This window comes from Piliocolobus tephrosceles, chromosome 10 (genome assembly GCF_002776525.5).
Source record: "Piliocolobus tephrosceles isolate RC106 chromosome 10, ASM277652v3, whole genome shotgun sequence".
In the NCBI taxonomy this organism is placed as follows: domain Eukaryota; kingdom Metazoa; phylum Chordata; class Mammalia; order Primates; family Cercopithecidae; genus Piliocolobus; species Piliocolobus tephrosceles.
Window position 1 is genome coordinate 44372430 of NC_045443.1, and position 10388 is coordinate 44382817.

General features: G+C 42.6%; 1 pseudogene; it reads left to right on the forward strand.

Annotated features, from left to right (window-relative positions):
• Window positions 1-9048: 9048 nt before the first annotated feature.
• Window positions 9049-9566, forward strand: LOC111555268 (annotated as a pseudogene).
• The last annotated feature ends 822 nt before the right edge of the window (window positions 9567-10388 follow it).

Sequence of the window (10388 nt, forward strand, 5' to 3'; positions counted from 1 at the left end):
CTCCCAGTTAGGCTACTCAGGGGTCAGTGACCCACTTGAGCAGGCAGCCTGCCCCTTCTCAGATCTCAACCTCCGTGTTGGGAGATCCACTGCTCTCTTCAAAGCTGTCAGACAGAGTCGTTCGCGTCTGCACTGGCCCCTGCTGCTTCCCGTGTTATTTTTTAGTTGTGCCCTGTCCCCAGAGGCGGAGTCTACAGAGACAGGCAGGTTTCCTTGAGCTGCTGTGAGCTCCACCCAGTTCGAGCTTCCCAGCGGCTTTGTTTACCTACTTAAGCCTCAGCGATGGCGGGCACCCCTCCCCCAGCCTCGCTGCTGCCTTGCGGTTAGATTGCCACAGACTGCTGTGTTAGCAAGGAGGGAGGCTCCGTGGGCATGGGACCCTCCCGGCCAGGTGTGGGGTATATTCTCCTGGTGTGCCGGTGTGCTTACCGCGCAGTATTGGGGTGGGAGTTACCCGATTTTCCAGGTGTTGTGTGTCTCAGTTCCCCTGGCTAGGAAAAGGGACTCCCTTCCCCCTTGCGCTTCCCAGGTGAGGCGATGCCTCGCCCTGCTTCAGCTCTCACTGGTCAGGCTGCAGCAGCTGACCAGCACCGATTGTCCGGCACTCCCGAGTGAGATGACCCCAGTACCTCAGTTGAAAATGCAGAAATCACCGGTCTTCTGTGTCGCTGGTGCTGGGAGATGGAGACTGGAGCTGTTCCTATTCGGCCATCTTGCTCCGCCCCTCAAGATTTTCTTTTGACTCATGGGCTACTTAGAAGTTTTTTTATTTCCAAGTGTTTGAAGATTTTCCTGTTATCTATTTCTAGCTCTGTTCCATTGTGTTCACAGAACATACTTTTTGTTATTTCAATTCTTTTAAAGTTGTTAAGGTTTGTTTTATCACCTAGGATATGGTCCATCTTGGTTATTGTTCCATATGCAGTTGAAAAAAATGTAATATGGTAGAGTATATTGATTGAATTATGAATATTGAGCCAGCTTTGGATTCCTGGGATAAAATTCACTTGGTCATGAAGTATTATTCTTAGTATTGTGAATCCCCCAAATTTGAGACAGGTCTCAGTTAATTTAGAAAGTTTATTTTGCCAAGATTGAGGATACACGCTCGTGACACAGCCTGATGAAGTCCAGACGAAAACATGTGTCTAAGGTGGACAGGGCGCAGCTTGGTTTTACACGTTTTAGGGAGAAGGGAAACATCAATCAATATATGTAAGAAGTACACTGGTTCCCTCCAGAAAGTCGGGGACAACTCAAAGCAGGGAGGGGCTTCCAGGTCATAGGCAGGTGAGAGATTGTTGCATTCTTTTGAGTTGCTGATACGCTTTCTGAAGGAGGCAATCAGGATATGCATCTATCTTAGTGAGCAAAGGGATGACCTTGAATCGAATGCGAGGCAGGTTTGCCCTGAGCAGTTTCCAGCTTGAATTTCCCTTTTAGCTTAGTGATTTTGGGGGCCCAAGATGTATTCCTTTCACAATAGCTATTGCTGAATTCAATTTTCTGATTTTACTAATATTTGTTGTTGGGTAGTTTCCATAAATGTCAAATGGATTCGGTTTGTTGGTAATGTTGTTTAGCTCTTCTATAATTTTGCTAATCTTCTCTATACTGTGAAAGAAGCATTTAAGTCTCTAAATATAATTGTGTATTTATATATTTGTCCTTTCAGTTCTTTCCATTTTTGCTTCATGTATTTTGAAACTCTGTTGTTAGCTGCATACACGTTTAAGATTATGTCTTCTTGGTGAATTGATCCTTTTATCATTATGCAATATTCTTATTTATTATTTGTAATATTTTGCTCTGAAGTTTGCTTTGTCTGATACTAATATATCCACACGAGCTTTCTTTTATTCTCTTCCAGCCTTTCTTTTGATTAATATTTTGATGGTATTTGTCAGGCCTCTAAGTCCAAGCTAAGCCATCATATCCCCTGTGACCTGAACTATACATCCAGATGGTCTAAAGTAACTGAAGAATCACAAAAGAAGTGAAAATGGCCTGTCCCTGCCTTAACTGATGACATTACCTTGTGAAATTCCTTCTCCTGGCTCATCCTGGCTCAAATGCTCCCCCACTAAGCACCTTGTGACCCCCACCCCTGCCAGCCAGAGAACCACCCTTTGACCGTAATTTTCCTTTACCTACCCAAATCTTATAAAACAGCTCCATCCCTATCTCCCTTCACTGACTCTCTTCAGACGCAGCCCGCCTGCACCCAGGTGAAATTAATAGCTTTGTTGCTCACACAAAGCCTGTTTAGTGGTCTTTTCACACGGACGCGAGTGAAAGTATATCTTTTCCCATCCTTTTACTTTTAGCCTACCTATGGCATTATATTTGAAGTGAGTTTTTTGTAGACAGCATACAGTTTATGGTTATTCATATATTCTGGCAATCTCTGTCTTTTAATTGGTACGTTTAGACAGAGGTCAGCAAGCTACAGCTATAAGCCAAATCCAGTCCATTACCTCTTTTTGTAAATAAGGTTTTCTTGCAACACAGCTGCACTCATTCACTTATGCATTATAGCCAATGGCTGCTTTTGTGCTATAGTGGCAGAGTTGAATGCTTGTGAAAGCCTGTATACTCACAAAGCCTAAAATATTTACTCTTTAACCTTTTACAGAAAAAATTTGCCAACCCTTTGTGTAGATCATTTACATTTAATGTAACTATTGATACATTTTGGGTTAGAGCTAGCATTTAATTTATTTACTGTTCATTCCCTCTGTTTTTGAGTCTTTCTCCTGCCTTCTCTTGGGTTGTTTGAACATTTTATAATATTACATTTTAATTTATCTACTGCTTTTTTTTCCTACATTTCTTTGCATAGCTTTCAAAGCAGTTGTCCTAGGGCTTACATATAAATAATTAACTTTCAACAGTCTTTTTATTGTTTTAAAATTATTTATTTATTATTTTTTGAGACAGGGTCTCACTCTGTCACCCAGGCTGGAGTGCAGTGGCACGATCTCAACTCACTGCAACCTCTGCCTCCCAATTTGAAGTGATTCTCCTGCCTCAGCCTCCTGAGTAGCTAGGATTACAGGCACCTGCCACTACACCCAGCTAATTTTTTGTATTTTTAGTAGAGGTGGGGTTTCACCATGTTCGCCAAGCTGGTTTCAAACTGCTGGCCTCATGATTCACTTGCCTTAGCCTCCCAAAGTGCTGGGATTACAGCGTGAGCCATCATGCCTGACCTTATTTATTTTTGAGACAGAGTCTCACTTTGTCACCCAGGCTGGAGTGCAAGTGGCGTGATCTTGGCTCACTGCAACCTCTGCCTCTCAGGTTCAAGAAATTCTCCTGCCTCAGCCACCCAAGTAACCGAGATTACAGGCAAGCACCACCACACCCAGCTAATTGTTGTATTTTTAGTAGAGACAGGGTTTTACCATGTTGGCCAAGCTGGTCTCAAACTCCTGACCTCAAGTGATCCACCTGCCTTGGCCTCCCAAAGTGCTGGGATTACAGGCATGAGCCACTGCACCCAGCCTCAACAGTCTTTTTAAAATTATATTTTATCACTTCATGTAGAATGTAGAAATTTTATCACCTTATTTTTTTATGTTCCTTCTTCATGTTGCAGCTGTTTTATGAATTATATCCATATATGCTTAAGACCAATTAGATAATTTTTTAATCTTTGTTTTCATCTATCAAACATATTTTAAAGAACTCAAGTCTATTATATTTACCCAGATATTTACCATTTATGTTACTCTTGTTTTTAGTCCTGATGTTCTAAACTTCTTTCAGGTATCATTTCCTTCCTGATTTCAGAGTAGGTCTGCCCGCCATAAATTCCTAGTTTTCTTTTATCTGAGAATGTCTTTATTTCATCTTCATTTGCAGAGACTACTTTCTCTGTATATAGAATTCTGGGTTCTTTATGTTTTCTTCAACATTTAAAAAATGTTCTACTACTTCCTTTTGGGCTTCAATGGTTTCAGATAAAAAATGTGTTATTCAAATTATTGTTTCTCTATAAATCATGTATCATTTTTCTATGTCCACTTTCAAGCCTTTTTTTTATTATTGTCTTTAATTTTTAGCAGTTTGATATGCTCTGTCTGAGCATAGATTTCTTCGGATTTATCTTGTTTCAGATTCACTGAGCTTCCTACATCTGTAGGTTTACATCTTTTGCCAAATTTGGGGAGTTTTCAGACATTCATTCTTCAAATTTTTTTGCACTATACTCTTTCTCCTCTTTTTCTGAGACTCCAATGATATAAATGTATGCCTTTTAGTATTGGCTCTGAGGACAAGAAGTCCCTAGACTCTGTTCTTTTGTTTGTTTGTTTCCATCTTTTTTCTCTGTTGTTCATATAGAATAATTTCTATCAATCCAATTTCAAGTTTATTTGACTCTTTCCTCTTTCATCTCTGTTCTATTAAAGTCCATTCCCTGCAACTTTTTCCCCAGCTATTGTCTTTTTTCAGTCCCATAATTTCCATTTGGTTTTTAAAAATATCTTCTAATCCTTTGGTGAGATTTTCTACTGTTGCATTCATTTCAAGAGTATTTTCCTTTACTTCTTAGAACATTTAAAAATATCTGCTTTAAAGTTTTTGTTAAGAAATTTCAACATCTGTGTTATCTTGGCTTTGATGTCTGTTGACTGTTTTCTCCCATGTGGGTCGAGATTTTCCTAGTTCTTCATATGCTAAGTAATTTTGGATTTTATGCTGGAAATTTTGAGTGTTGGCTACGGGACTATGGGTCTTTTTAAAATCTTATGGATAATTGACTTGAATGGGTTAAGGTTGCAAGTTTTGTTGTTTACAGTTTCAGAGTCAGTTCTCTTTCCAGATCCTTTGCTGTGCTATTTAGATATGTCCTGTGTATGCACTGTCTAGTGGCCTCTCTGGGACCTGGATAGTGGTATCTCACTTAGTTCCATTCCCAAAGACTGATACAATGCTTAGAATCAGATCCATGTTCAGGAGTGATCCTAGGAATTCATGAGGAATTTTTATGGGGTTACGTTCTAAACCTCCTGTCTCTATGTCATCTGTCTGTTACTTTTAAGCTCCCTGGACTTCACTATTTCAGTCTTTAGGTCAGAAACCTGGAACTTCAGTTACTCCTGTCTTCTGTGCACTTCTCATAACTGCACCTGCATTTGGTGCAGATGGGAGGGTAGTGGTAAGGGAGAAAAAGGGAAAAACAACAGAGGTTTGTCTCCTTCTCTTGAGATCTTAGCTCTTTCAATTGGAGGAAAAGTTTCCCCTTCTTCAGAGTTTTAGGCCCCTCTCCCCATCACTGCTGCAGCAATACTGGGGGTCTGGGAAGAAAAACAAAACAAAAAGAAAGAGAGAAGAAGAAGAGGAAGAGGAGGAGGAAGAAGATGAAGAGGTGGAAGGAAGAAAGAAGGAGGAAGAGGAGAGAGGAAAAAGGAAGAGGAAAGAAAAACAAAACACAGAGATTTCCCCTTCTCTCTGAGCATTAGAAATTCTTATTCTTGCTCTTCAAGCAGAGCTAGAAGTCTTCTAGCACTCTTTCTGTTTATGCCCTTCCAGGCTTGTTTGAGTTCAAGGGATATCAGGGTTAAATGGAAATCTTATTGCTTATCTAGTGGCTCTTTGAATTCTTGTCTTTTCAGATCCTCCTGCCAGTGTTTAGTTTTCAGTTATCACATACCTACATCATGCATTCTGTCTAGGTTTTACAGCTGCATTTAGTGAAGACACAGGATGGAGTATGCTCATTCCATCTTACCCAGAACCAAAATAAAACATTTTTATTTAAAAAGTACAAAATCAGGCTAGGTGTGGTGGCTCACGCCTGTAATCCCAGCACTTGGGAGGCTGAGGCAGGTGGATCACCTGAGGTCAGGAGTTCCAAGACCAGCCTGGCCCAATATAGTGAAATCCCATCTCTAAAAAAAAAAGTACAAAAATTAGCCAGGTGTAGTGGCAGGTACCTGTAATCCCAACTACTGGGAAGGCTGAGGCAGGAGAATCACTTGAACCCTGAGGACAGAGGTTACAGTGAGCCGAGATCATGCCACTGCACTCCAACCTGGACAACAGAGTGAGACTGTCTCAAAAAAAAAAAAAAAAAAAAAATTACAGAATTAGAAAATTTATTTAATCAAAAAACAGATGAGAAAGAATGTTGGAAATTCACTACCCTAGAACCACTGTGAAGTTGTTTTTTTTTTTTTTTTTAAGAAGCGGGGTCTTATTATATTGCCCAGGCTGAACTCAAACTCCTGGGGGCTCAAGTGGTCCTCTCAATTCAGCCTCCTGAGTAGCTGAGACTACAAGTATGTGCTACCACACCCAGATCACTGTGGACATTTGGCATCTACAACCTGACAGGTATCTTCTATGAAAATACATTGATTTTGGCTAGGCCCAGTGGCTCATGCCTGTAATCCCAGCACTTTGGGAGGCCAAGGTGGGTCGATCACGAGATCAGGAGATCGAAACCATCCTGGCTAACATGGTGAAACCCCGTCTCTACTGAAAATACAAAAAAATTAGCTGGGTATGGTGGTGGGTGCCTGTAGTCCCAGCTACGTGGGAGGCTGAGGCAGGAGAATGGCATGAATTCAGGAGGTGGAGCTTGCAGTGAGCCAAGATGGCACCACTGCACTCCAGCCTGGGTGACAAAGCAAGACTCTGTCTCAAAAAAAAAAAAAATTAAATTAAAAAAAAGAAAATATATTGATTTTACTAAATAAAAATGGAATTGGTATGAATTTGTGGTAAAAGCATGAATTCCACCTAGCTTGGATTTCATCTCTACCATTTACAATTTGTATGATTTTAGGCAAACTATTAATTCTCTCTTTTTTTTTTTTTTTTTTTGAGATGGAGTTTCACTCTTGTTGCCCAGGCTACAGTGCAATGGCGTGAACTCAGCTCACCACAACCTCTACCTCCTGGGTTCAAGTGATTCTCCTGCCTCAGCCTCCCAAGTAGCTGGGATTACAGGTATTTACCACCACGCCCGGCTAATTTTGTATTTTTAGTAGAGACAGGATTTTTCCATGTTGGTCCAGCTGGTCTCGAACTTCTGAACTCAGGTGATCTGCCCTCCTTGGCCTCCCAAAGTGCTGGGATTACAAGCGTGAGCCACCGTGCCCAGCCAGGAGTTTTAGTATTACTCAAACCAGTCTCCCAGAGCTTTCGAAGATCAGGGTTTTTAAACATAATTTGGTGGGTAGGGGGTTGGGAGGTGCAGAATGCTGATTGGTCAGATTGAAGATGGAATCATAGGAGTCGAGGTGAGTTTTTCTTTCTGTCTTCTGTTCCTGGGTGGGATGGCAGAACTATTTGAGCCAGATTACCAGTCTGGGTGGTGTCAGCTGATCCAGCAAATGCAAGGTCTGCAAAATATCTCAAGCACTGAGCTTAGGTTCTACAATAGTGATACTATCCCTAGGAGAAATTTGGGGAGGTTCAGACTTGGAGTCAGAGGCTTCATGACCCCTAAACCATAATTTCTAATTTTGTAGCTAATTTGTTAGTCCTGCAAAGGCAGACTGGTTCCCAGGCAAGAAGGGGGTCTTTTAGGGGAAGGGCTCTTATCAATTTTGTCTCAGAGTCAAACCATGAAGTGAATTCCTTCCCAACTTTTTATTCCCACATTTGTTCCTTCCATCTCCATCCTCCCAACTTGATTTATTTAAGGGAGTATTTCTTCAGGCACAGAACACATCCTCCTGCCCTATGAAAGAGAAAAAGAATGGAAAAACAGCTCATGTTTTTTCAGGGGTTAGTAGACGTTTTTCCAAAGACCTTTATCAGTAGTTTCAACACATAATGTCATGGTAACCTGGTTTGGTATGTGGCGGAAGCTCAGATGCATCCATGTGTCGTGACTGCTCAGAGTACTCTGCCTCTACTTCTGCTCTCTGAAGTGATTCTTCCTTTGTGTGTGTGCTGGTGTCATGCAAAGCTGTGGTATCTGACACTGTCATTTTATAGATGTACTGTATTTTCCAGCTGCTAATCTTAGATGTGGAAATAATGATCTTGAGCTTCATTTCCCCCCTCTATTAGAGTTAAACCCTGTAATTTTGCTCATTAGATTTGCAAATGAAGCTTATCTTATACTGTTTAGCTTGGTTAACCCTTAACTGTGGGTGTTGATGCACCTCCTGTCACGCTGATGAGAAGCAGCCCCTGCCTGCCAAACTTCACCAAGGCCTCCTGCTGAAGGAGAGGTTATGTGGGACAGGAACTGCAAATCAATAGGAAGAGGGTTGCAGGATCCAGGGCACTCCTCTTGAATGTCTCAGTTTTTCCTGATTCTTGAGCACTTAAACATCAACCTCTCATAATAATGAAGGAAGTCAGAATATGCCACCCCAAAATATGCTGCTTTGGCATAGTGATTATTTTGAGCTAAAGGAAATTGAGAAACAGCAGATGCAGAAAAGGATCTCTGCCCTCCTTTCCACCTAAAAGCAGGTGATCAAATTTGTCAGAGACTTAGAATCAACACAGAAATGGACATGCACAAACAAACTTACTAAAACAATCCATATCTTGCATTAGTTGCTCCCATACATTTCCTAGTCCCTGTCCCACAATTTACTGCCCCATGTTCAAGCCCCTTGCCTTGTCATATCCCCACAATTTGTCATTCTTTGTATAAAAAGATATATAAGCTTTTGGGCCTAACAGCTTCTTTGGGCTGTTATTTTCTTTTTAAAGACTCCTGTGTAAATGTGAAAATACGAAGCCTGTATGCTTTTCTCCTGTTAATCTGTCTTATGTCAGTTTCGTTCTTAGGCCAGCCACAGGTCTAAGAGGGTAGAAGACTGTTTTTCCTCACCTACAATAGCAACAATAATAAGAGTACGCCTTAACGGGAGTTCGAGTTCCATCGGCTCCCATCCGGGCCATCCTGCCGCCTTAGCGGCAGCTCCTCCCCAGGATGCTGGCAGGGGGGCTCTCTCCCACTCTCCACACACCCGTTTCTGAGTAGCGACAGGGACTGGAGGCTAATTTTATGGGGTAGGGGGCCGCTGGTAGGGGAAGATTGTCCAAGGGAGAGGGGGAGGATAAAGCCAGTGCCTGGCAGAGACCTGCCAGATGTTGATGCCTAAGAAGAACCGGATTGCCATTTACGAACTCCTTTTTAAGAGGGGAGTCATGGTGGCCAAGAAGGATGTCCACATGCCTAAGCACCCGGAGCTGGCAGACAAGAATGTGCCCATCCTTCATGTCATGAAGGCCATGCAGTCTCTCAAGTCCTGAAGCTATGTGAAGGAACAGTTTGCCTGGAGACATTTCTACTGGTACCTTACCAATGAGGGTATCCAGTATCTCCGTGATTACCTTCATCTGCCCCTGGAGACTGTGCCTGCCACCCTATGCTGTAGCCGTCCAGAGACTGGCAGGCCTCACCCTAAAGGTCTGGAGGGTGAGCGACCTGTGAGACTCACAAGAGGGGAAGCTGACAGAGATGCCTACAAACGGAGTGCTGTGCCACCTGGTGCCGACAAGAAGGCCGAGGCTGGGGCTGGGTCAGCAACCGAATCCAGTTTAGAGGCAGATTTGGTCGTGGATGTGGTCAGCCACCTCAGTAAAATTGGAGAGGATTCTTTTGCATTGAATAAACTTACAGCCAAAAAAAAAAAAAAGAGTACGCCTTAACAGGATGCTTCACAGATTACAAAGCACTCTCATAAACATTATCTCATTTAATCAGCATGATAGCCCCGTGAGATAAGTTATATTATCCTCATTTTCCACGTTGGAGAATGAAGAATTGAAAAACTCTAAGCAGATGGAAAGAGAATTGGACTTCCACATTTGTGACGTTTCTCCCCTCATTCTGACTGGCATCAAGCACAAGAAAAAATTTCCCCCAACTCACAGTTTCTACACTGGAAAAACTGAGGTTGAGGTGGATAACCAACTTCTCCATCATCCTGGGTTCCATGGCAGGAGACCCATCCCTGCCTTAAAGCCACAGGAAGCACTGTGAGTGCCTGAAAGGAGAACTATCCCGGAGAACAGTCAGAACCAGCAGGGAGGGAAGACTGCCATCCCCTGCCCTAGGAACTGCTTTGTAAATCAGCCAAAGAAGACACCAAATCAGAGTGGCTGTTCAGCAGCACCACACACTGCAGAAGGTTTGTTCCACAGGTCTTGTGGGGACTTTCACTCGCGTCCAAGCGAAGAGACCACCAAACAGGCTTTGTGTGAGCAACAAAGTTGTTTATTTCACCTGGGTGCAGGCAGGCTGAGTCCAAAAAAAGAGTCAGCGAAGGGAGATGGGGGTGGGGCCATTTTATAAGATTTGGGTAGGTAGTGGAAAATTACAGTCAAAGGGAGTTGTTCTCTGGCTGGCAGGGGTGGGGGTCACAGGTTGCTCAGTGGGGGAGCTTTTGAGCCAGGATGAGCCA